Genomic DNA, 24,206 nt, shown 5'->3' with positions numbered 1-24,206 from the left:
GTCTGAGGTGGGAGAGCGAAGATGAGGACATTGAACCATCCAGAGAACTCGTGGACCCACATAATGTCAATTGGCAAGAGCTCTCCCAGACATCTCTGTCTCAACGCTAAGACCCAGTTCCACCCAACGGCCTGCAATCTCCAGTACTGGATGCCACATGCCAAACATTTAGCAAGAGAGTAACAAAACGTCTCCATTAGCAGAGAGGCTGGCTAAAATCATACTAAGTTCACAGACATCTCAAAACACATCACCAGATGTGACCCTGCCCAACAGAAGGACAAGATACAGGCCCACCAACAAGAACACAGGCACCAGTCCTCTCCACCAGGAAGCCTACACAACCCACTGAACCAAACTTACCCACTGGGGGCAGACACCGAAAACAATGGGAACTACGAATGTGCAGCCTCTGAAAAGGAGACCCCAAAAACAGTAAGTTAAACAAAATGAGAAGACAGAGAAATATACAGCAGATGAAGGAGCAAGGTAAAACCCCACCAGACCAAACAAAGAAGAAAAAGGCAGTCTACCTGAAAAATAATTCAGAGTAATGATAGTAAAGATATCCAAAATCTTGGAAATAGCATGGAGAAAATATAAGAAATTTTTAACAAGGACTTAGAAGAACTAAAGAGCAAACAGACATTGACTAATCACACAATAAATGAAATTAAGAATTCTCTAGAAGGAATCAATAACAGAATAACTGAGGCAGAAGAACAGATAAGTGACCTGGAAGATAAAATAATGGAAATAACTATCGCAGACCAGAATAAAGAAAAAAGAATGAGAACAAATTGAGGACAGTCTCAGAGACTTCTGGGACAACATTAAATGCACCAACATTCTAATTATAGGGGTCCCAGAAGAAGAAGAGAAAAAAAAAAAAGGTCTGGGAAAATATTTGAAGAGATTATAGTTGAAAACTTCCATAACATGGGAAAGGAAATAGCCAATCAAGTCCAGGAAGAACAGAGAGTCCTGTACAGGATAAATCCAAGGGAAACATGCCAAGACACATATTAATCAAACTATTAAAAATAAAATTCAAAAAAAAAATTTAAAAGCAGCAAGGGAAAAGCAACAAATAACATACAAGGAAAACCTCATAATGTTAACAGCTGATCTTTCAGCAGAAACTCTGTAAGCCAGAAGGGAGTGGCAGGACATATTTAAAGGGATGAAAGGGAAAAAATTACAAACAAGATTACTCTACCCAGCAAGGATCTCATTCAGATTCAACGGACAAATTTAAAAATTTACAGAAAAGCAGAAGTTAAGAGAATTCAGCACAACCAAATGAGATCGGAACAAATGCTAAAGGAACTTCTCTCAGCAGGAAACAGAAGAGAAGTAAAAGACCAACAATAACAAATCCAAAACCATTAAGAAAATGGTAATGGGAACATACATAGTGATAATCACATTAAATGTAAAGGGATTAAATGATCCAACCAAAAGACACAGACTGGCTGAATGGAAACAAAACCAAGACCTGTATATATGCTCTCTACAAGAGACCTACTTCAGACCTAGGGACACATACAGACTGGAAGTGAGGGGATGGAAAAAAATATTCCATGCAAACGGAAATCAAAACAAAGCTGGAGTAGCTATGCTCATATCAGACAAAATAGACTTTTAAATGAAGACATTTACAAAAGATAAAGAAGGACACTAAATAATGATCAAGGGATCAATCCAAGAAGAAGTTACAACAATTGTAAATATTTATGCATGCAGTATAGGAGCACCTCGATACATAAGGCAAATGCTAACAGCCATAAAAGGGGAAATCAACAGTAACACAATAATAGTAGGGGAATTTTCACCAATGGACAGATCATCCAAAATAAAAATAAATAAGGAAACACAAGCTTTAAAAGACAATTTAGACCAGTTAGACTTAACTGATATTTATAGGGCACTCCATCCAAAAACACAGAATACAATTTCTTCTCAAGGGCTCATGGAACATTCTCCAGGATAGACCACAGCTTGGGTCAGAAATCAAGCCTTGGTAAATTTAAGAAAATTGAAATCCTATCAAGGTTCTTTTTTCTTACCACAATGCTATGAGATTAGATATCAATTACAAGAAAAAAAAACTGTAAAAAATGCAAACACATGGAGGCTAAACAATACACTACTAAATAATGAAGAGATCACTGAAGAAATCACAGAGAAATCAAAAACTACCTAGAAACAATTGACAAGGAAAACACAACAAACCAAAACCTACAGGATACAGAAAAAGCAGCTGTAAGAGGGAAGATTTTAGAAATACAACCCTACCTCAAGGAACGAGAAAAATCTCAAATAAACAACCTAAACTTACACCTAAAGCAATTAGACAAAGAAGAACAAAATACCCCAAAGTTAGCAGAAGGAAAGAAATCATAAAGATCAGATCAGAAATAAATGAAAAAGAAATGAAGGAAACAATAGCAAAGATCAATAAAACTAAAAGCTGGTTCCTTGAGAAGATAAACAAAATTGATAAACCATTAGCCAGACTCATCAAGGAAAAAAGGGAGAAGCCTCAAATCAACAGAATTAGAAATGAAAAAGGAGAAGTAACAACTGACACTGCAGAAATACAAAGGATCATGAGAGACTACTACAAGCTACTATATGCCAATAAAATGGACAACGTGGAAGAAATGAATAAATTTTTAGAAAACTACAAACTTCCCAGATTGAACCAGGAAGAAATACAAAGTATGAACAGACCAATCACAAGCACTGAAGTTGAAACTGTGATTAAAAATCTTCCAACATATTTATATACACAGGCATAACTTGGAGATATTGCAGGTTTATATCCAGACCTCAGTAAAGCAAATATCACAATAAAGTGAATCACTAGAATTTTTTTCTTTCCGAGGATACATAAAGTTAGATTTACACTGTACTTTTGTCTATTAAATGTGCAATAACGGTATCATGCCGAAAAAAACAATGTATGTACCTTTATTTTACAATAATGCTGCCGGGAAAATGGTGTCTATACACTTTCTCGATGCAGGGTTGCTACAGAACTTCCAATGTATAAAAAACGCAATACCTGTGAAGCACAATACAACTAAGTATTCCTATAAAAGAAAAAAGATCCTTCAACAAAGAAAAGCCCAGGACCAGATGGCTTCACAGGCGAATTCTATCAAACATTTAGAGAAGAGCTAACCCCTATCCTTCTGAAACTCTTCCGAAATTAAGCAGGGGGAGGAATACTCCCAAAGTCATTCTACAAGGTCACCATCACCCTGATACCAAAACCAGAAAAAGATGTCACAAAAAAGGAAAACTACAGGCCAATATCACTGATGAACATAGATGAAAAATCCTCAACAAAATACTAGCAAACAGAACGCAACAGCACATTAAAAGGATCATACAACATGATCAAGTGTGGTTTATCCCAGGAATGCAAGGATTCTTCAATATATGCAAATCAATGAATATGATACACCATATTAACAAACTGAAGGATAAAAACCATGTGATAATAGATGCACAAAAAGCTTTTGACAAAATTCAACACCCATGTTTGATAAAAACTCTCCAGAAAGTAGGCATAGAGGAAATCTATGTCAACATAATAAAGGCCATATAAGACAAACCAGAGCCAACATCAGTCTCAAGGGTGAAAAACTGAAACCCTTTCCTCTAAGATCAGGAACAAGACAAGGTTGCCCACTGTCACCACTATTATTCAACATAGTTTCAGAAGATTTACCCACAGCAATCAGAGAAGATATAGAAATAAAAGGAACGTGAATCAGAAAAGAAGAAGTAAAACTGTCACTGCTTGCAGATGACAAGTTACTATACATAGAGAATCCTAAAGATGTAACCAGAAAACTACAAGAGCTAATCAATGAATTTGGAAAAGTAGCAGGATGCAAAATTAATGCACAGAAATCTCTTGCATTCTTATACACTAATGATGAAAAATCTGAAAGAGAAATTAAGGAACCAATCCCATTTACCACTGCAAAAAAAGAATAAAATACCTAGGAATAAACCTTCCTAAGGAGACAAAAGACCTGTATGAAGAAATCTATAAGACACTGATGAAGGAAATCAAAGACAATACAGATGGAGAGATATACCATATTCTTGGATTGGAAGAATCAACATTGTGAAAATGACCATACTACCCAAAGCAATCTACAGATTCAATGCAATCCCTATCAAACTACCACTGGCATTTTTCACAGAACTAGAACAAAAAATTTCACACTTTGTATGGATACACAAAAGACCCCGAATAGCCAAAGCAATCTGGAGAAAGAAAAACGGAGATGGAGGAATCAGGGTCTCTGACTTCTGACTATACTACAAAGCTGCTGTAATCAAGACAGTATGGTACTGGCACAAAAGCAGAAATATAAATCAATGGAACAGGATAGAATGCCCAGAGATTAACCCATGCACATATGGTCACCTTATCTTTGATAAAGGAGGAAAGAATATACAATAGAGAAAAGACAGCTTCTTCAATAAGTGGTGCTGGGAAAACTGGACAGCTACATGTAAAAGAATGAAATTAGAACACCCCCTAACACCATACACAAAAATAAACTCTAAATGGATTAAAGATATAAATGTAAGGCCAGACACTATAAAACTCTTGGAGGAAAACATAGGCAGAACACTCTATGATATAAATCACAGCAAGATCCTTTTTGACACACCTCCTAGAGAAATGGAAATAAAAACAAAAATAAACAAATGGGACCTAATGAAACTTCAAAGCTTTTGCACAGCAAAGGAAACCATAAACAAGACCAAAAGATAACACTCAGAGGGGAAGAAAATATTTGCAAATGAAGCAACTGACAAAGCATTAATCTCCAAAATTTACAAGGAGCACATTGAGCTCAATAACAAAAAAACAAACTACCCAATCCAAAAATGGGCAGAAGACCTAAATAGACATTTCTCCAAAGAAGATATACAGACTGCCAACAAAAACATGAAAGAATGCTCAACATCATTAGTCATTAGAGAAATGCAAATCAAAACTACAATGAGATATCATCTCACACCAGTCAGAATGGCCATCATCAAAAAAATCTATAAACAATAAATGCTGGAGAGGGTGTGGAGAGAAGGGAACACTCTTGCACTGCTGGTGGGAATGTGAATTGGTACAGCCACTATGGAAAACAGTATGGAGGTTCCTTAAAAAACTACAATTAGAACTACCATATGACCCAGCAATCCCACTACTGGGCATATACCCTGAGAAAACCATAATTCAAAAAGAGTCATGTACCAAAATGTTCATTGCAGATCTATTTACAATAAACCAGAGAATGAAACAACCTAAGTGCCCATCATCGGCTGAATGGATAAAGAAGGCGTGGCACATATATACAATGGAATATTACTCAGCCATAAAAAGAAACGAAATTGAGCTATTTGTAATGAGGTGGGTAGACCTAGAGTTTGTCATACAGAGTGAAGTAAGTCAGAAAGAGAAAGACGAATACCATATGCTAACACATATATATGGAATTTTTTAAAAAAATGTCATGAAGAACCTAGGGGTAAGACAGGAATAAAGACACAGACCTACTAGAGAATGGACTTGAGGATATGGGGAGGGGAAAGGGTAAGCTGTGACAAACGAGAGAGAGGCATGGACATATACACACTACCAAACTTAAGGTAGATAGCTAGTGGGAAGCAGCCACATAGCACAGGGAGATCAGCTCGGTGCTTTGTGACCGCCTGGAGGGGTGGGATAGGGAGGGTGGGAGGGAGGGAGACGCAAGAGGGAAGAGATATGGGAACATATGTATATGTATAAGTGATTCACTTTGTTATAAAGCAGAAACTAACACATCATTGTAAAGCAATTATACCCTAATAAAGATGTTAAAAAAAATCTACAGACAATAAATGCTGGAAAGGGTGTGGAGAAAAGCGAACCCTCCTGCATTGTTGGTGGGAATATAAATTGTAAATTGATACAGCCACTATGGAGAACAGTATGGAGGTTCCTTAAAAAAATTAAGAATAGAACTACCATATGACCCAGCAATCCTACTACTGGGCATATACCCTGAGAAAAGCGTAATTCAAAAAGAGTTATTTACCACAATGTTCATTGCAGCACTATTTACAATAGCCAGGACATGGAAGCAGCCTAAATGTCCATCGACAGATGAGTGGATAAAGAAGATGTGGCACATATATACAATGCAATATCACACAGTCATAAAAAGAAATGAAATTGAGTTTTTTGTGTGAGGTGGATGTTCCTAGAGTCTGTTATAGAGAGTGAAGTAAGTCAGAAAGAGAAAAACAAATACTGTATCTTAACACATATATATGCAATCAAAAAAAAAAAAAAAAGGTTCTGATGAACCTAGGGGCAGGACACGAATAAATAGGCAGACGTAGAGAATGGGCTTAAGAACACGGGGAGAGGGATAGGTAAACTGGGATGAAGTGAGAGAATAGCATTGACATATATACACTACCAAATGTAAAATAGATAGTTTGTGGGAAGCATGTGCATAGCACAGGGAGATCAGCTCGGTGTTTTGTGACCACATGGAGGGGTAGGATAGGGAGGGTTGGAGGGGGACACAAGAGGGAGGGATTATAGGCATATATGTACACATATAGCTGATTCACTTTGTTATATTGCAGAAACTAAAACAGCATTGTATAGAAATTATACTCTGATAAAGATGTTAAAAAATAAGAGGGAGTGGTATGGGGATATATGTATACATATAGCTGATTCACTTTGTTATAAAGCATAAACTAAAACAACATTGTAAAGCAATTATTCTCCAATAAAGATGTTTAAAAAAAAGAAGAAATGAACAGAGAAGAAATACAAAAAAATAGTGGAAACAAGTAATAAAATGTCAATAAGTACATGCCTATTAATAATTACTTTAAGTGTCAATGGTCTAAATGCTCTGATCAACAGATATAGGGTGGCTGATTGGATTTAAATAAAAAGACCCTTCAATGTGCTGCCTACAAGAGACTCACTTCAGGGCTATATATACACAGAGACTGAAAGTGAGGGAATGGAATAAGATATTTTACGCAAATGGAAACAAGAAAGCAGGGGTAGCAATACTCTATCAGACAAAATAGACTTTAAAACATAGGCTATAACAAAAGACAATGAAGGGCATTATATAATAATGAAGGGATCAATACAAGAAGAAGATATTAAAGTCAATAACATATATGCACCCAATACAGGAGCACCTAAATATATAAAGCAAATACTTAACAGACATAAAAGGAGAAATTGACAATAATACATAATAGTAAAGGGCTTTAACATCCCACTTACATCAATGGACATATCATCCAGTCAGAAATATCAATAAGGCAACAGTGGTCTTACAGGACACAATAGATCTTTTCAACTTAATAGATATCTACAGGACATTACACGCAAAACCAACAGAATGCACATTATTTTCAAGTGTCCATGGAATGTTTCCAGGATAGAGCAAACACTCGGCCACAAAAGAAGTCTCAACAAATTTAAGAGGATAGAAATTATATCAAGCATTTTTTCTTACCACAGTAGTATGAAACTAGAAATCTACTACAGAAAGAAAAATGGGAAAAGAACAAACATGTGGAGACTAAACAACATAGGTACTAAAAAAACATTAGGTCAATGAAGAAATCAAAGAAGAAATCAGAAAATATCTCAAGGCAAATGAAAATGGAAACATGACACTCCAAAATCTATGGGCTGCAGCAAAAGCTGTTCTAAGAGGGAAGTTTATAGTGATACAAATCATTCTTCATGAAGCAAGAAAAATCTCAAATAAACTACTTAAACTTCCATCGAAAAGAATTAGGAAAAGAAGAACATACAATGCCCAAAGTCAGCAGAAGGAAGGAAATGATAAATATCAGAGAGGATATAAATAAAAAATGATTCAAAAAATAATAGAAAAGATCAATGGAACCCAGAACTGTTTTTTTTTAAAGATAAACAAAACTGATAATCACCAAAAAGAAAAGAGAGAGGACACAAATAAAATAAGAAAGAGGAGAAATAACAACAAATACCACAGAGATACAAAAAATCACGAGTATACTATGAACAGGTATATGCCAACAAATTGGACAACCTAGAAGAAATAGACAAAGTTCTACAAACAACCTGATAAGAGTGTATCAAGAAGAAACAGACAATTTGAACAAACCTATCACTAGTGGTGAATTGAATCTGTAGTTAAAAAAAAAAAAATCACAGGAAACAAAAGTCCAGAAACGGATGGCTTCATGAGGGAATTCTACAAACATATAAAGATGAACTAATATCTATCCTCAAATTATTCCAAAAAATTAAAGAGGGTGGAACACTCCCAAATTCATTCTACAAGGCCACTCTGATGCCATATACTTGTCCATAGTATTCTCTTAAGTGTTTTTGTATCCTTGTGATATTCCAGTATTTGTAGCCATTAACCTTCACATATTATTTTTTGCCTACTCCTTTTGAGGACTACATTTACACATTTATTTGTCTGTTTGAAATTGCACCATAGCTCACTGATGCTGTTAATTGTTTCCATCTTTTTTTTCTTTATTTTCATTTGTAATAGTTTCTATTGCAATGCTTTCAGATTCACTAATATTTTCTCAATATCTAATCTGCCACTAACCCCATCCAGTATAGTTTTCATTTTAGACATTATAGTTTTTATTACTAGGAGGTCAATTTCAGTCGTTTTAAAAATATATCGTCCATAGCTCTATTTACAGGTACTGTCTTTCTTTTAGCTTCTTGAACATATGGAATAGAGTCATGTTAAATGAATGTTCTTGTCCACTAATTTTATAATGAGTCATTTCTAGTGTGGAATTGATTTTTCTCCTAATTATGGGTTATATTTTTATACTTCTTTGCATGTCTGGTATTCTTTACTAGATGCCAGACACTGTAAATTTTTCCTTTTAGAGTGGTGTATATTTTTGTATTTCTATAAATATTCTTGAGTTTCAGTCTGGGACAATTAAATTACTTGGATGACATAGTTTGATACTTTTTAGTCTTACTTTTAAGTTTAATTAGTCAGAACTGGAATTCTATTTATTTAGTCTGGGGCTATGTTTTTTTCCAAATACTATGCAAATCCCTCCTTAGTATTGTAATCAATATGCTATGAGTTATGAGCTTTTCCACTCTGGCTTGTAGAAACAGGTACAATATCTAACTCTGCAAGGACTGGGCACTGTTCCTTCTAATCCTTTCATGGTGTGGTTCTTTCTGCAGCCTCAGATAGCTGCATGTACTGATTAATACTCAACTGAATACTTGATGGGGGATCTCTGCAGCACACTAGAGTTCTCTGTCTATCTCTCTCCTCTCTGCATTGAAAACTCTAGTTGCCTTGTCTTTCTTGGACTCGCACTCTGTTTCCTAAGCTCAAGGTGTATGTTGAGCTTTGCCTGTGTTTCCCTTCCCTGTGCTGCAGACTGGAAACTTTCTCAAAGCACTAAGCTGGGAAAATCAGTGTTTACCTCATTTGTAAGAATCACTATCTTTAGTTGCCTGATGTCTTGAATGTCTCTGTTTCACTTATTTTGTCCATTTTTTTAGTGTTTAAGGTTTAAGATAAGAGAGTGAGTCTAATCCTTGATATCCCATTTTGATTGGGAGCAGAAGGTCTCTTTCTATTACTTTTAAAATTTCCTGTGTAAATCTTTGATCCAAAATCAGTTTAGGTGGTGTAAGTGAGGCAAAAATCCAATTTTTTCCCCTAAGTCCCTAGCAAGTTATACCAACACTACATTATGTTTTCTTTTTTGTTTTTTGTTTTTGTGGTATGCGGGCCTCTCACTGTTGTGGCCTCTCCCGTTGTGGAGCACAGGCTCCAGACGCGCAGGCTCAGTGGCCATGGCTCGTGGGCCCAGCCGCTCTGTGGCATGTGGGATCTTCCTGGACCGGGGCACGAACCCGCGTCCCCTGCATCGGCAGGTGGACTCTTAACAACTGCGCCACCAGGGAAGCCCTACATTATGTTTTTTAACATTAGAATGAAAATCATTGTGAAAGAGATGGTGATATGACCAGAGGTGAGGAAATTTTCAAAGAATGCCCATGACAATGATAATGATGAAACAGTCTGGCAATCGTTATTCAGTCTTCACACACAAAAAACAAAAAACAAAAATAAGGACAGTGAGAAATCACAGAACCACTAACACTCAAGTCAAACTTCAAGCAGCATCTGATTGAAAAGAGAAAGAGAAAAAGTTGGGAGTCAAATGAAGAAAAATGCAAGGCAATCTGATAGGAATGTTTGTGGGCACAATCCCCTAAAAAAGTCAAAATTATGCAGAAGCTCTTACTAGCCAGGCCATTCTTTGTGATGTAATGACATGGTAAGACACATGATAGGGGAAACACTATTACACAGTGAGTCTGGACTCAACATCACAAACTAGAAGTCCAGGGGCTTAACTCAGCTCAGAGATATGTTCTGCTTGTTCCAGATAAGATTTTTTTCTGAATTCATTTAAAATATTTTTTAATGGTAGTTTTCAACTTTAAAAAATTCAATGTCTTACTTCTGTTGAAAAATAGAAGAATGTATAACAATGAATTCACTTTTCCACATAGCAATATTTGACTAGGGCACTTCATTTCAATTTACTAACTCCTGCTAGGTTCCTGGCCTTTGTATGCATTTGAGTGTTACCACTGGTCTAGTGAGGGAAAGTGGGTTAATTATGGTGGTAGTGCAGCATAGTTGGAAATAAGACTGGAAAGGCATGACTGAGTCAGAACATAAAGGGGCACATATGGGGCAAGGGTAGATTAGCATGTATTGTATTGAGTGTCTATTATGTGCCAGGTATTGTAAAATTTAATCATCCAAACAGCATTATAGTTGGATGTAATTACCCCCACTTATAGATAAGAAAATGGAGGCATACAGTTGTCAGATAACTTACCCAAGGCCACTCAGCAAGTTGCTAAAGTGTAATTTAAACACTTGTATAACAACCCCAAAATTCTTCCCTTTCGATGGATTCCCAAGTGTGGTTATGGCAACAGATTAATCTGTTAGACTATAAAAATGCTGATTTCCAAGCACTGCCCCTAGAGTCTGAGTCAGTAATTTAGTAGATCTTTGGAAGTGCTCTCGCTAGAGTATGCCTTTTACAAAGTTTCGTAGATGATTCTGATGCAGCTAATCTACAGACAACCATTTGGGAAACATTTGTTCTGCCTTTCATGAAGGGATTTGATTGCTGGACATTCTTTGAACTTAATCCTGTAGGCATTAAGAAACTAAAAGATGTTTTGAAGCAGGTGAGTGGTATGAACAAATCTGCATTTCAGAAATATCACTCTAGCAGTGGCAGAGTGGAGGATAAATTAGAGGGCAGAGACTGGAAACAAGCTCAGTAAGAACATTACTGCAGTAGTCCAAGCAAAAAATGATGAGGCTTGAATGAAAGCATTGGCAGTATGCCTCATTCCACTGCTATCCACAGGATCTATGACATGAGAGGGAAGATTGTGTTCTGGCAGGATCCTTTTGATACTTCCACTTAAGAAAAAAACCAAAAAACCCAAACGAATCCAGTAGTGCACTGGAGGTGTCTCACAACAGCTCATGAGAGCTCAATTGCACACACCTTCCCAACTCTGTTTTCTATGACAAGACGTTGGCAGTTTGAAATCAGCCATGGTGGAAGTATTTATACCATGGAAACACATCAGGGCTTTTATTTTTTTGGAGAGAGAACTAGTTGTTAAATATTTATCAACTCACCTCTGAATTTAAACTCCTTTGGACAGGGACCAAAGTAAATTTTTGGATACTAAATCCTCAATTATAATGATTCATGCTCTAATATGGCTCCAATATTCTCTTCAATAAAAATATCATTTAGGTCGAAAGTTCATTATGCACAAAATTATTAATTTTCCTATATCTAAGATACTTTATGCATCTAATTTTATGTGCCCTCATTCAAGACCTAGGTTCATTCTCATTTTCCTTTATTGAAATTTTTATTTTTCCATAGATTTATAAGGCACTGGAAGCCTGTAGTTTTTAATATTATAGATAATCTTTTGTTTGAAGAAACTAAGAAAATTTTTTTATTTTTAACTTTTTATTTTTCTATGCCTGTTCTGAAATCAGCATATCCAGTAATAGAAGGGATACCACTAAACTGTAACATGATAGGGTACTCCTACATTACAGAAGAGGGCAGTCTTTTTAAATGTTAGTGGTATGTAAACATTTTTAGTTGAAAGAGCAATCATTGCAAATAGTAGCTTTTGTAAGTAAAATAACAGAGTAGTGTGGGGTTGTCATGAAATGTCTATAAAATTGGCAACTACTGCCAGTTCACTCTCAGACAGTTAATAGCAAACTCATTGTAACAGCATCTGCACTTCTTTTTAAACCATAGCTTGTGGGAAATGATGTTTATAATTTCTTAGATTTGCTATATAGATGTGTTGCTATCTCAAAAGTAAATGAGGTTTAAGTAAATTTTTGTTCTTCTTCTTGAACAAAATCCCACTAAATTGTGTGACTTAGGAATGAATAGCTCAAGGGATTATATATAATGGGATATCTAACTTCTTTTCACACCAGGCTCGTTTCATTTTTCCCTTTAAAACGAAGTGACTGAGAATTTAACTATTTGAAAGGTGTTAGGTGATAGCAAAAGTTGCTGTTTTCAACATATTTTCTGTTGGAAAGTACCACAAAGCTGTTTTATTTATTTTTTATTAGCAGACCACATTCCTGAAAAAAAATCCCTTCTCCCAACCTTTGAAATTGCTACTTGCCTATAGCAAGAGCCTCTGCTCAGCAAATAGTAAAGAAGGCTATATGTTCCCTATTGTGGTGACCTCTGTAGATAGGAAAACATATCATTAGCCACATTTGTGGATGAATTTTAGGAACTCTTTAGCTAGGCTCCCTTAACAAAAATTAAAAGAGAAAATAAGATTGCGGATAAGACAGTAGGTTCTTGCTTCTCTCATTAAAAAAATTATTTTTTAACATCTTTATTGGTGTACAATTGCTTTACAATGGTGTGTTAGTTTCTGCTTTATAACAAAGTGAATCAGCTATACATATACATATATCCCCATATCTCCTCCCTCTTGCGCCTCCCTCCCACCCTCCCTATCCCACCCCTCTATGTGGACACAAAGCACGGAGCTGATCTCTCTATTCCATGAGGCTACTTGCCACTAGCTATCTATTTTACATTTGGTAGTGTATATATGCCCATGCCACTCAAAAAATTTATTTCTTAAAAAAAGCCATCTATTTCTAGTCAAGTCCCCTATAAAGTGCCAAGGATAAAGTGAAATCATTCAAAGCATTCTTAGTAAATTTAACAATTAAAATCATATGCATTTTAAAATGTAGAATCAAACTTAATTCAACAGTGGCAGCTACATTTTAAGTCGAATACTTTTCATTTTCACTGAATTGTCTCCCTATACCTCAAATGGATATAATCAATGTCAACTTATATACACATATTATAGATATGAATTTTTAAAACAACATAAGCCCAATATCACATCTGCATTCCTTGGGTTATAACACTATTTTGCCGTATTAATGACACCTACTTATGTTCAAAAATAAGACAAAAAAACCCCCAATTATCTGGAGGAATGGCTACAGTATAAAAGTATGCTAATCAGCTTTATAGTATACTATACTATTCTGAATAAAATATTGTTATATTGCTAACACTCAATCATTCAAAATGAAAAGGACACAAAATTAGTCTACGTTCATTAGGCACAGATCTAGATTTGAAGCCCAGTTCTGCCTCCATTTAGGGGTGTAATCTTGAGCTAATCATTTTACTTTGTATTTTTTATCTATAGAATAAAAATAATAATAGCTATATTGTAAAGCTGTTGTGTTAATTAAAATGCAGTACATATGTAATGGTACCTAACAGTGTCTGACACATGGTAAGTGCCTCATAAATTGTAAGTGATATTTTTAATAATGTTATTATTGTTGTTACAATAGTAAAATAGACTTTTAGGATGTCAGCTTAAACATTCAAAGACTATTCTTTATGGCCATCATTAAAAGTCTCCAAATAACAAATGCTGGAGAAGGTGTGGAGAAAAGGAAACCCTCCTACACTGTTGGTGAGAATGTAAATTGGTGCAGCCACTATGGAAAACAGTATGGAGGTTCCTTAAAAAACTAAAAATAGAGATACCATATGACCAGCAATCGCACTCCTGGGTATATATCCAAAAAAAACAAAAACTCTAATTTGAAAAGATACAAGTACCCCACTGTTCATTGAAGCACTATTTACAATAGCCAAGATGTGGAAACAACCCAAATGTCCATTGACAGATGAATAGATAAATGAAATATGGTGTATATATATATATATATATATATAATATATATATATAATATATATATATAATTGAGTACTACTCAGCCATAAAAAAGAATGAAATAATGCCATTTGCCACAACATGGATGGACCTAGAGATTATCATACTAAGTGAAGTAAGTCAGAGAGAGAAAGACAAATACCATATGATATCACTTATATGTGGAATCTAAAATATGACACAAATGAACTTACCTATGAAATAGAAACAGGGGCTTCCCTGGTGGTGCTGTGGTTGAGAGTCCGCCTACCGATGCAGAGGACACGGGTTCGTGCCCTGGTCCAGGAGGATCCCACATGCCATGGAGCTGCTGGGCCCATGAGCCATGGCGGCTGAGCCTGCGCGTCCGGAGCCTGTGCTCCACAATGGGAGAGGCCACAACAGTGAGAGGCCCGCGTACTGCAAAAGAAAAAAAAAAAAACAAAAAGGAAGTAGAAACAGAATCACAGACATAGAGAACAGTCTTGTGGTAGCCAAGGGTGTGGGGGAGGGATGGATTGGGAGTTTGAGGTTAGTAGATGCAAACTATTATATATAGAATGGATAAACAAAAAGGTCCTACTCTATAGTACAGGGAAATATATTCAATATCCTGTGATAAACCATAATGGAAAAGAATATGAAAAAGAATATATATAAGTGAATCACACTACATTGTAAATCAACTATACTTCAATAAAATATTCTTTTTTACAGAAGGACTATTCTTTAAATGAATGTCATAGAGTTTTACTTCTTAGTAGACATAGTTGGTAGAGGATGGTATAGCTAAGTGATTAAAAGCATGTACTCTAAAGCTAGGCTACCTTGGTTCTCCTATTTATTAGCTGTCTGTGACCCTTTTCTGTGCTTTAGTTTCATCAGCATAATTGTATTTATCACAAATAATTTTGTGAAAACTAAATGAGTCATTTAAAATAGTTAGCAATATGCCTGGAACATAGTAAATACTCAAAAGTGTCAAAATCTTCAAAAGTGGAATGATACGGTATTTTTATTCAGAATAGCTGAAGTGTATCATAAGCTGATTAACATACATTATATATTACAGCAGTTCCTAAAGGATATATTGGTTTTAGGTAAGTAGTATTTTAGTAAGTATCATCAATAGGTTGCAGTGTTTTTATTATTACCTGAATTAAGTTGGCAAAACAAATTTACCTTCTTATTTTCAGAGACCACACCTCTTTGTTCATCCCTTTAAAGGCTGCTTCTATTCATTGGGGGCCAGATAGCATACCAAAATGGCAATTCTGTCTAGTCTTTGGGAGATATTTGTAATTTAGAAAAATACCCCTTGCCTGTGGACAGGATCTAGTTTCAAAGGAGTTAGTAGGAGTTGGGTGGTTTATTTGGGCCCACTACCAAGCTGGAGAAAAACCCCAAGACCAAGGAGGGGACTAGAGTTTTAGCTAACTGGGTAGAACTTATAGGTTCAAGTCTGAATGTAAAACTGGGCCAAAATAAGAGTGGACTAAAAGTGCTGATGTTTAGGGGTTACACAAATAAGTATCACTCCTCATGAATTCTGCATCCTAGGTACCAGTTGGTAGCTAAAATATTCAGAGGATGAAGACCGCAAAGGACGGTTGGAAGGCACAGAGGGGCCCAATATTTATAATTGGACCACTAGATCTTGTGCTCTATTCCATAGTGGGGCTAAAGCTACTTGTATACTTTCTGCCTAGGTACTGGCAGCAGATAGGACCAACCAACAGACATATTTAGACAAGAAAACAAAGACAAAGAAAATAAGATGGCAATTTAAAAATCCATTTCCTGGATCTCCATGGCATGAGTTTCTAGATAAACTCATGGAGTCCTATGTGATGCAACTTGATACACTCAAAAGTCCATAATTTACTTCCAAGAATGATGCTATCCCATTGTTCTATCCTATCAGGCCTATTCAGGAGTAAGCTATTTCCTAAACAACAATATATTATGGCCACACTTCTTCTAGGCTTTCAATAAAAAAATATTGTGCTGAATGAATTTAAGCAGATGGAATCATTCATTCTCACTTGTCTATGTGGATGTCTCTTGTGGACAGAAATTAAATTGGTTTTATATGACTGGCTTTTCACAAAGCTTGGTCATTTTTTCCATAGGCCAACAAAGGGCAAAAATGAAAAAGTACTCGTTCTTTTGTTCAGTGGGCCATCATAACCCAGTACAACAACTAAGGTAAGCAAAGTTCCTCAGTCACATCTAATTCAGTCATAAGCACATCACTGAAGACACAGTGAAGATTCATAGGTAATAAAATCTAAAAAAGAAAAACATTTAAATGTCTTTCTTAGTATTGTGATTTACATCTCAACTGTATCTAAAAAGCAGGCTGTACTTCTTAATTAACTATCTTTAATTTGTAAGGCATTTACTAAAGTTAGAAATATGAAAAGTATAATATTTTCAATTATTTAATTAAAATATTGTCATTCCAATGTATTTTATTTAGGTGAATATGCATGCATAATTTATACAGATGATTATGTGTATAAGAATATGTGCTTAATTATAATGAAGAAAATATTTTAACCCAATATTATATTAGATTAAATTTAATATGCTGAAATAAACTTATTGCTATTTTAACTTTCCCTCAAAACGTGTTTTCTAAACAGACTCAAGCATTCTATTTTTAGCCAAGAAGAAAATTAAATATAAATCAGCACTTATACTTCACCTAAGATGGAGTAACAGGAACCAGGTTTACCCATCCACCTGAAACAACCAAAAAGCTGGACAAAATATATGAAACAATGATTTTTAAGACACTGGACATCAAGCAACAAAGGACAATTATCCTTGAGACACATGAAAGAAATGAGATGAGATCTATAATTGTCTCAGCTTATTGCCTTGAGAGGGTTACCAGGCCACAGTACAAAGAGTGGAAACCCAGACAGAGTCCCGTGGACTCCCTGATTTGAGGTCACATTGTTGAGAACAAAGGAGACCAAGGTGGCTAGAATTCATAGGACAGACCAGAGAGAGAGTTGTAAAACAGGGAGAACTCTGGATATATTCATAGGGTCCCCTTCAATAATTCAGCAGATGTGTGTATGGTGATTAGTTCATGTGTGTAAAGAAACTAGCTATGTCCAGAGAAAGAATTAGATGTAACGGTGTCTGGCATTTCACATAAGGCTGACAATAGTGACTATTCCTAACAGCCAAACAGGAAACTTTTCATTAATGGAGCACTGGGTAGAGTACCCAGAATGATCTTGTCTCAGTACTGGGAAATAATTAGATTTAAATGTTCTGGTCACACTCAATAAATCTTAAAAGCAAGACCCAAAATAATCAAACTGCTCCCAAGAAACTTAACTGTGACCAATAACAAAGCTCTAGAAGATTACAGAAGACAAAAAATCCAGCACCCAACAAATATTACAATGTCTGGCATCCAATTAAAAATTACAAGGCAAGCAAAGAGCTGAAAGATACAATTTCTCCTATAATGAGGAGAAAATAAAAAATCTGACTGACACAGATTTTGGAATTAGGTTAAAAGTACATTAAAACAGTTATTATATCTGTATTCCATATGTTCAAAAAGTTAGAGACAAGGAAGATTTTAAAAACCACCCAAATAGAACTTCTAAGGATGAAAATTACAATACATGAGATGAAAAATAGATTAGACACTGAAGAAGAAAGATTAGTGAGTTTGAAGGAATAACAATGGAAACTGCTTTGTTTCCTGGTGCTCAAGGAGAGGGGATTAAGAGCTCTGCTTAAAGGAGCTCCAGAGATGGGTGCAAGCCACGGCTAAAAGCGCAGACCCCAGAGACAGGCGGGAGATGCTAAGGCTGCTGCTGCCGCCACCAAGAAGCCTGTGTACGAGCACAGGTCACTATCCACACCCACTTCTGGGGAGCCTGTGCAGCCCGGCACTGCTAGAGTCCCAGGATCCAGAGACAACTTCCCCAGGAGAACGCACAGTGAGCCTCAGGCTGGTGCAACGTCACGCCAGCCTCTGCTCCTGCAGCCTCGCCCCGCACTCCGTGCCCCTCCCTCCCCCCCCAGCCTGAGTGAGCCAGAGTCCCCTAAGCAGCTGCTCCTTTAACCCCGTCCTGTCTGAGCGAAAAACAGATGCCCTCTGGTGACCTACATGCAGAGTCAGGGCCAAATCCAAAACTGAGCCCCTGGGAGCTGTGAGAACAAAGAAGAGAAAGGGAAATCTCTCCCAGCAGCCTCAGAAGCAGTGGGTTAAAACTCCACAATCAACTTGATGTACCCTGCATCTGTGGAATACATGAATAGACAACGAATCATCCCAAACTGAGGAGGTGGACTTTGAGAGCAAGATTTATGATTTTTTTTCCCCTTTTCCTCTTTTTGTGAGTGTGTATGCTTCTGTGTGAGATTTTGTCTGTATAGCTTTGCTTCCACCATTTGCCCTAGGGTTCTATCCATCCGTTTTTTAAAAAAAAATTTTTCTTAATAATTATTTTTTATTTTAAGAACTTTATTATATTTTATCTTACTTTATTTTATTTTACTTTATCTTCTTCCTTTCTTTTTTTCCTTCTGTCCCTTCTTACTTCCTTCCTTCGTCTCTCCCTCCCTACCTCCCTCCCTCCTTTCTTTCCTTCTTTCCTTCTTTCCTTCTTTCTCTCTTTCTCTCTTTCTCTCTTTCTCTCTTTCTCTCTTTCTCTCTTTCTTTCTTTCTTTCTTTCTTTCTTTCTTTCCTTCCTTCTTTCTACTTCTACTAATTCTTTCTTTCTACTTTTTCTCTCTTTTACTCAGAGCCATGTGGATGAAAGGCTCTTGATGCTGCAGCCAGGAGTCAGTGCTGTGCCTCTGAGGTGGGGGAACAAACTTCAGGACACTGGTCCACAAGAGACCTCTCAGCTCCACATAATATCAAACGGCAAAAATCTCCCAGAGATCTCCGTCTCAACACCAGCACCCAGCTTCACTCAACAACCAGCAAGCTACAGGGCTGGACACCCTATGCCAAACAACTAGCAAGACAGGAACACAACCCACCCATTAGCAGAGAGGCTGCCTAAAATCATAATAAGGCCACAGACACCCCAAAACACACCACAAGATGGGGATCTGCCCCCAGAAAGAAAAGATCCACCAGAACACAAGCACTAGTCTGCTCCAGCAGGAAGCCTACACAACCCACTGAACCAAACATAGCCACTGAGGACAGACACCAAAAACAATGGGAACTATGAACCTGCACCCTGCAAAAAGGAGGCCCCAAACACAGTAAGATCAGCAAAATGAGAAGACAGAAAAACACACAGCAGATGAAGGAGCAAGATAAAAACCCACCAGACCTAACAAATGAAGAGGAAATAGGCAGTCTACCTGAAAAAGAATTCAGAATAATGATAGTAAAGATGATCCAAAATCTTGGAAATAGAATAGACAAAATGCAAGAATCAGTTAACAAGGACCTAGAAGAACTAAAGATGAAACAAACAATGATGAACAACACAATAAATGAAATGAAAAATACTCTAGATGGGATCAATAGCAGAATAACTGAGGCAGAAGAACGGATAAGTGACCTGGAAGATAAAATATTGGAAATAACTACTGCAGAGCAGAATAAAGAAAAAAGAATGAAAAGAACTGAGGACAGTCTCAGAGACCTCTGGGACAACATTAAACACACCAACATTCGAATTATAGGGGTTCCAGAAGAAGAAGAGAAAAAGAAAGGGACTGAGAAAATATTTGAAGGATTATAGTTGAAAACTTCCCTAATATGGGAAAAGAAATAGTTAATCAAGTCCAGGAAAAACAGAGAGTCCCATACAGGATAAATCCAAGGAAAAATACGCCAAGACACATATTAATCAAACTGTTAGGTTATGGGGAGGGGGAAGGGTGAGCTGTGACAGGGCGAGAGAGAGTCATGGGCATATACACACTAACAAACGCAGTAAGGTAGATAGCTAGTGGGAAGCAGCCGCATGGCACAGGGATATTGGCTCGGTGCTTTGTGACAGTCTGGAGGGGTGGGATGGGGAGGGTGGGAGGGAGGGAGACGCAACAGGGAAGACATATGGGAACATATGTTTATGTATGACTGATTCACTTTGTTATAAAGCAGAAACTAACACACCATTGTAAAGCAATTATACCCCAATAAAGATGTTAAAAAAAAACTGTTAAAAATTAAATACAAAGAAAACATATTAAAAGCACCAAGGGAAAAACAACAAATAACACACAAGGGAATTCCCCATAAGGTTAACAGCTGATCTTTCAGCAGAAACTCTGCAAGCCAGAAGGGAGTGGCAGGACATATTGAAAGTGTTGAAGGAGAAAAACCTGCAACCAAGATTACTCTACCCAGCCAGGATCTCATTCAGATTTGATGGAGAAATTAAAACCTTTACAGACAAGCAAAAGCTGAGAGAGTTCAGCACCACCGAACCAGCTCTACAACAACTGCTAAAGGATCTTCGCTAGGCAAGAAACACAAAAGAAGAAAAGACCTACAATAATGAACCCAAAACAATTAAGAAAATGGGAATGGGAACACACATATCGATAATTACCTTAAATGTAAATGGACTAAATGCTCCCACCAAACGACACAGATTGGCTGAATGGACACAAAAACAAGACGCATATATTTGCTGTCTACAAGAGACCCACTTCAGACCTAGAGACACATACAGACTGAAAGTAAGGGGATGGAAAAAGGTATTTCATGCAAATGGAAACCAAAAGAAAGCTGGAGTAGCAATTCTCATATCAGACAAAATAGACTTTAAAACAAAGACTATTAGAAGAGACAAAGAAGGACACTACATAATGAAAAGGGATCGATCCAAGAAGAAGATATAACAATTGTAAATATTTATGAACCCAACATAGGAGCACCTCAGTACATAAGGCAAATACTGACAGCCATAAAATGGGAAATCGACAGTAACACATTCATAGTAGGGGACTTTAACACCCCACTTTCACCAATGGACAGATCATCCAAAATGAAAATAAATAAGGAAACACAAGCTTTAAATGACACATTAAACGAGATAGACTTAATTGATATTTAGAGGACATTCCATCCAAAAACAACAGAATACACATTTTTCTCAAGTGCTCATGGAACATTCTCCAGGATAGATCATATCTTGGGTCACAAATCAAGCCTTGGTAAATTTAAGAAAATTGAAATTGTATCAAGTATCTTTTCCAACCACAACGCTAAGAGACTCGATATCTATTACAGGAAAATATTTGTAAAAAATACAAACACATGGAGGCTAAAGAATACACTACTTAATAACAAAGTGATCACTGAAGAAATCAAAGAGGAAATCAAAAAATACCTAGAAACAAATTACAATGGAGACACGATGACTCAAAATCTATGGGATGCAGCAAAAGCAGTTCTAAGAGGGAAGTTTATAGCAATACAATCCTACCTTAAGAAACAGGAAACATCTCGAATAAACAACCTAACCTTGCACCTAAAGCAATTAGAGAAAGAAGAACAAAAAAACCCCAAAGTTAGCAGAAGGAAAGAAATCACAAAAATCAGATCAGAAATAAATGAAAAAGAAATGAAGGATATGATAGCAAAGATCAATAAAACTAAAAGCTGGTTCTTTGAAAGGATAAACAAAATTGATAAACCATTAGCCAGACTCATCAAGAAAAAAAGGGAGAAGACTCAAATCAATAGAATTAGAAATGAAAAGGGAGAAGTAACGACTGATACTGCAGAAATACAAAAGATCATGAGAGATTACTACAAGCAACTCTATGCCAATAAAATGGACAACCTGGAAGAAATGGACAAATTCGTAGAAAGGCACAACCTGCCAAGACTGAATCAGGAAGAAATAGAAAATATGAACAGACCAATCACAAGCACTGAAATTGAAACTGTGATTAAAAATCTTCCAACAAGCAAAAGCCCAGGACCAGATGGCTTCACAGGCGAATTCTATCAAACATTTAGAGAAGAGCTGTCACCTATCCTTCTCAAACTCTTCCAAAATATAGCAGAGGGAGGAACACTCCCAAACTCATTCTACGAGGCCACCATCACCCTGATACCAAAACCAGACAAAGATGTCACAAAGAAAGAAAACTACAGGCCAATATCACTGATGAACATAGATGCAAAAATCCTCAACAATATACTAGCAAACAGAATCCAACAGCACATTAAACGGATCATACACCATGATCAAGTGGGGTTTATTTCAGGAATGCAAGGATTCTTCAACATACGCAAATCAATCAACGTGATACACCATATTAACAAATTGAAGGAGAAAAACCATATGATCATCTCAATAGATGCAGAGAAAGCTTTTGACAAAATTCAACACCCATTTATGATAAAAACCCTGCAGAAAGTAGGCATAGAGGGAACTTTCCTCAACATAATAAAGGCCATATATGGCAATCCCACAGCCAACATCGTCCTCAATGGTGAAAAACTGAAAGCATTTCCACTAAGATCAGGAACAAGACAAGGCTGCCCACTCTCACCACTCTTATTCAACATAGTTTTGGAAGTTTTAGCCACAGCAATCAGAGAAGAAAAGGAAATAAAAGGAATCCAAATCGGAAAAGAAGTAAAGCTGTCACTCTTTGCAGATGACATGATACTATACCTAGAGAATCCTAAAGATGCTACCAGAAAACTACTAGAGCTAATCAATGAATTTGGTAAAGTAGCAGGATACAAAATTAATGCACAGAAATCTCTGGCATTCCTATACACTAAGGATGAAAAATCTGAAAGTGAAATCAAGAAAACACTCCCATTTACCATTGCAACAAAAATAATAAAATATCTAGGAATAAACCTACCTAAGGAGACAAAAGACCTGTATGCAGAAAATTATAAGACATTGATGAAAGAAATTAAAGATGATACAAATAGATGGAGAGATATACCATGTTCTTGGATTGGAAGAATCAACATTGTGAAAATGACTCTACTACCCAAAGCGATCTACATGTTCAATGCAATCCCTATAAACTACCACTGGCATTTTTCACAGAACTAGAACAAAGAATTTCACAATGTGTATGGAAACACAAAAGACCCTGAATAGCCAAAGCAATCTTGAGAACGAAAAACGGAGCTGGAGGAATCAGACTTCCTGACTTCACTATACTACAAAGCTACAGTAATCAAGACAGTATGGTACTGGCACAAAAACAGAAATATAGATCAATGGAAAAGGATAGAAAGCCCAGAGATAAACCCACGCACATATGGTCACCTTATCTTTCACAAAGGAGGCAGGAATGTACAGTGGAGAAAGGACAGCCTCTTCAATAAGTGGTGCTGGGAAAACTGGACAGCTACATGTAAAAGTATGAGATTAGATCACTCCCTAACAGCATACACAAAAATAAGCTCAAAATGGATTAAAGACCTAAATGTAAGGCCAGAAACTATAAAACTCTTAGAGGAAAACATAGGCAGGACACTCTATGACATAAATCACAGCAAGGTTCTTTGTGACCCACCTCCTAGAGAAATGGAAATAAAAACAAAAATAAACAAATGGAACCTAATGAAACTTAAAAGCTTTTGCGCAGCAAAGGAAACCATAAAGAAGACCAAAAGACAACCCTCAGAATGGGAGAAAATATTTGCAAATGAAGCAACTGACAAAGGATTAATCTCCAAACTTGATAAGCAGCTCATGCAGCTTAATAACAAAAAAACAAACAACTCAGTCCAAAAATGGGCAGAAGACCTAAATAGACATTTCGCCAAAGAAGATATACAGACTGCCAACAAACA

This window comes from Stenella coeruleoalba (genome assembly GCF_951394435.1).
Source record: "Stenella coeruleoalba genome assembly, chromosome: X".
Lineage (NCBI taxonomy): Eukaryota > Metazoa > Chordata > Mammalia > Artiodactyla > Delphinidae > Stenella > Stenella coeruleoalba.
Note: the sequence above shows the minus strand (reverse complement) of the source record.